Source organism: Mus pahari, chromosome 2 (assembly GCF_900095145.1).
Source record: "Mus pahari chromosome 2, PAHARI_EIJ_v1.1, whole genome shotgun sequence".
NCBI classification, from domain to species: domain Eukaryota; kingdom Metazoa; phylum Chordata; class Mammalia; order Rodentia; family Muridae; genus Mus; species Mus pahari.
Window position 1 is genome coordinate 142,231,386 of NC_034591.1, and position 3,912 is coordinate 142,235,297.

The window sequence follows — 3,912 nt, forward strand, 5'->3', positions numbered from 1 at the left end:
GTGACGCAAGCTGGAAGGGCAGTTAGATCTCCTCCCCCTCTCAGGTTCCTCCTCCCCTTTTCCTCCCCTCCTCTGGCGTCCCTCCCCTCCTTTCAATCTCTCCCTCCCTCCCCCCCTTCCCTCTTGTTATTAAGGAGCACAGCAGCTGGCCTGACCAAACTTCAAACACGATCCCCCGCTCCCCACCCCCACCCCCTCTCCCTACTTCTCCGAGGCCCTCTCCCCATCCAGCCCCGCATGCTAGGGGCCCCGGATAGGGGAACCCACAAACCCCATGGATTCCTATTGATTATCCTTTCTGACATTCTGTAGGCATACCATGGGGGCATAAAGAGTGTGTTCTCTCTCTCTCTCTCTCTCTCTCTCTCTCTCTCTCTCACTTCGGAGGTTTGCAATGTGATCATTAAAATAGCCCACTATTCAATTCAGGTAGATTTTACATGTGGATGAGCTCAGATAACTTAGAAGTAGACCCCCTAAATGAGGAACAAGGAAAGGGTGATTTGAGAAAATTGCAACCTCGCAAACCCAGGGATAAAGATTATGCCCCTCAAGCTTAGACTCCTGATAACTTTCGAGCGTTTTCCGGCCCCAAGCCACGTGCGTGGAGAGGAAGAGGAGGAGGGGGTGGATGTTGGAGAAAGGGGTGCTTCTCAAGCCTAGTAGAATATGACCCTCCTGCAGAAACCTTCCTGTTCTTGGGGGCGCCATTGGGCAACGCGGCCAGCCGCTCAGGGAAGCCTCAGGCCGGGGGGCAGGGCTAGCGGCAGTTCCTCCGCGGGCCTCGGCCACGCAGGAAAAACCCGCTTCCTCGCCCCTGCATCTGCTGACAAGCCGCCCTAGGTGTCTGCGCGGAGCGTGGCCACATTGATACAGCTTTCTAGGAAATGGCTCGGGAGGGGCCAGGGAGGGGGAGAGGGAGGGTTTAGGTTTGGCTCTCCCTGCGCCAGCAAGGCCACCCTTCCTTTCCCCGGGGGCGCCTGAGTCCTGCACCCCTCAATCCCCGATCCTGTGGGGGGCTCGCGCCTCATCCTTCCGCCAGGATTTTTGGGGTCGGCTCTGACATGTGCTCTAAAGCATTCTGTGGTCAAGGCTGTTGGTAGAGGGGGACACGTTGGCGTTTCCTCACCTCCTTCCTGCTCCCACCCTGCCTTTAACTATATTAAAGGAGGAAGGGGCGACGACCCAGTGGTCCCCCGCATGGTGCCCACGCTGGCACGTGCAGATAGCATGGCGTGGGTTGCACCCTTCTAGGCACATGGAGGGCCACTGAGTCCCTCCTTCCTTAAGAAGGGGGGGCGATCAGGGACGCTTAAGGCTAGCGGAGGCTGGGGGAAGGCGGTGGCACGCAGTGGGAGCACCACCCGTGGGCCCTCGGAAAGGCCCGGGAGGGGAGGCAATAAAGCCGAGGTGCAAGCGTTTAACTCCGGCCCTGGGCCAGCCCCTTTAAACGAGGGTGGGGCGGAAGGGGTGGGCGGGGGGAGGGGAATATCACTTTAAAAGGGTGAGTAAGAGTTTGGGGCGCCGTCTCCCCTCCCTCTATTTGCATAGCCAATAGCTCTGGGGCTCCTGCTACTGCGCGCTGATTGTTACCGGGCAGATTACTTTTTTTTTTTTTTTTTTTTTTTTTTTTTAAAGTAGGACGCCTTCTCCGCTACATCAAAAGGAAGCCCGGGGAAGGCGGAGGGAGAGCGGGGACCCGGGCGGGCTAGGCCCGCACAGGGGCCCGGGCTCCTCGGACCCTATCAATGGCAGCGGGAATTAGTATCCAATCTACTGCATGTAAAGAAAGGGGAGGGAAGGGGCGGGCGAGGAAAATGTGTAATTGCAATGGAAGCCATTAGTTTTCGGAGATGGGTGGGGGAGAACTCATTGAAAAACTCAAGCTGCGAACTTAAGACGGAACGGTCCTGCGCCCAAGGTGACGCTTGTCTAGTGCACTCTTGTCCATCACTTGAGGGATTTATTCAAGATGGGCTTCCCGAATAGAGGTTTTGGTGTTATCGTGCACATATACCTAAATTTATGCTTTAAGACCCTATAAAGCAATTACTTAAAATTTCCCCAGGGCCACCTCTGAGGAGCAGATCTGACACTGCTCCTGCACAGGGGCACAAAGTACGGGGCGTCAGAGCTGTACTGAGGTATTCATCTACCCCAAGAGAGAAGCCTGGGGGGGCATCCTACCCCCCACCACCACTCGAAGGCTAGCCACGCAGTCTCCTCGGCATCTCCAGTGAAGACAGCATCCGGAGGTCGGGGGCGGAGAAGAGGCGGGTGGTCGTCGTCGGGGCTAGCCCACCCGGAGGATAAAGTCTGGGTGGCAGGTCCTCCCAGAGCCAGCGGAGGGCCCCTCGCCTCTTCCATCCCCCACTCCTGGCTTTGCAGTGAAATTCCAGCGGGGAGGGGATCTTGGGGGTGGGAGAGGTGGCCTGCGGCTGAGAGAGCTGCGGAGGGGGGGGGGAAGAGGGTCGCGGGACGGAGGCCCCTTGGTCTGGTGATGGGAAAGTTAAAGCGTGTCCCGCAGGAGAGGCCCTCTGCATCAGCTCCCCCATCCTCCGCCCCCTCCTACTGAGGGTTCCTGAAGGTGAACCTCGCTGCGAATCCGTCCCCAGCACGTGGGGTGCGGCGTGAGAGGGTGCGGAGGTTGGCAGCATGTTCCTTGAGAGGTTGGGACTGGAATTGTGTTTTCTCTGTCGGTTGCCACTCTGACCACGTGTTTAAAAATCTTCATTTCTTTTTTTTTTTTCCTTCATTTCTTTCTTTCTTTCTTTCTTTCTTTCTTTCTTTCTTTCTTTCTTTCTTTCTTTCTTTTTAAATAAAAAGTGCGCCAGTTAGTACATGAGAAAGGGCATACCGCCTTAGGGGCAAGTGTACTTAATTTCTTGCGTGTGGACTCGGGTGTGCAGAGGCACGAGTGTGCTCTGCTGTGGAGGTAGCGCCAGGGTTAATAAGAGCTCTCCTCCCTTACCACTTCTTTTTTTAAACCCCCGAAGGTGGAAAGATCCTTTACTGAGTAGGGACCCAGGTAGAGTGATAAACTTGAATCAAATACGAGTTTTCCTGAACTTCCATCCCTCCGGGACGTGCCCCCTCTCGTCTCCCTCCCTCTTGTGCCTAGCAGTTTCGGTTGGAAAGTGTACAAAGCCTGTAGGTGTAAGGTGCAGCCGGGTGTTGGGTGTTTATAGGCATATTTCTGCAGGAACCTGCCACCTAGGCACACATTCTAACAAGCTCACCTGGCGGATACCAGCCAGCCAGGTGACCCTGAGGACGCTCCAACCCCGGGGTGCCGCTGGTTCGGATCCCCGCTGGTCACCTCGGAGCGGGGACATCTCCGTCCAGAAACTGGGGGTCATTACCTCTTCCCTGGCTCCCTGGAAGAATAAAGCACTGTTCGTGTTACTTCATGGACAAATGGGTGGTCAGGCAATTAAACCTCCCAGACCCGATGGTTGCTTAAGGTAGAGAGAGCTACATGAGAAAAGGCTCAGAAAGATGAGTGGGGGAAGACATGAAAACTGGATGTAAACAGCGAGAAAGGGGAGAGGGTAGGACAGAGTTGGAAAATGAAGAGCCCAGGCTGGAGGCTCCCACACCTGGACCAAGAGGACTAAAGTGCAAAAGCGTACTCAGGAGCCACTCCCACAGGAGACCTGGTGAACCCAGTCTCCCAGGTTGTGCATCATAGAGACCCTCGGGTGGGTGTCGGCGCGGACGCAGGTAGAGCCCTCGTGGCAGAGGATAAGCTGGGAATGGATTCAGAAGCCAGGGCCTGCAGGCGGCTCACCCACCTCGCACCTCTCCCTTGGATTTAAAAAAAAAAAAAAAAAAAAAAAAAAAATATGTTAAAGATTTAACCATTTACTTTTTAGTTACTGATTCAGCTTCAGGACACGCCTCACCCGGCCG

The 3,912-nt window shown here is 55.4% G+C and overlaps 1 long non-coding RNA gene across 1 annotated transcript in view; it reads left to right on the top strand.

The window, feature by feature from the left end:
- The window catches only part of LOC110315930, a 62,084-nt gene that overhangs the window by 1,634 nt on the left and 56,538 nt on the right, over nt 1-3,912 (top strand). The window lies entirely within an intron of this gene.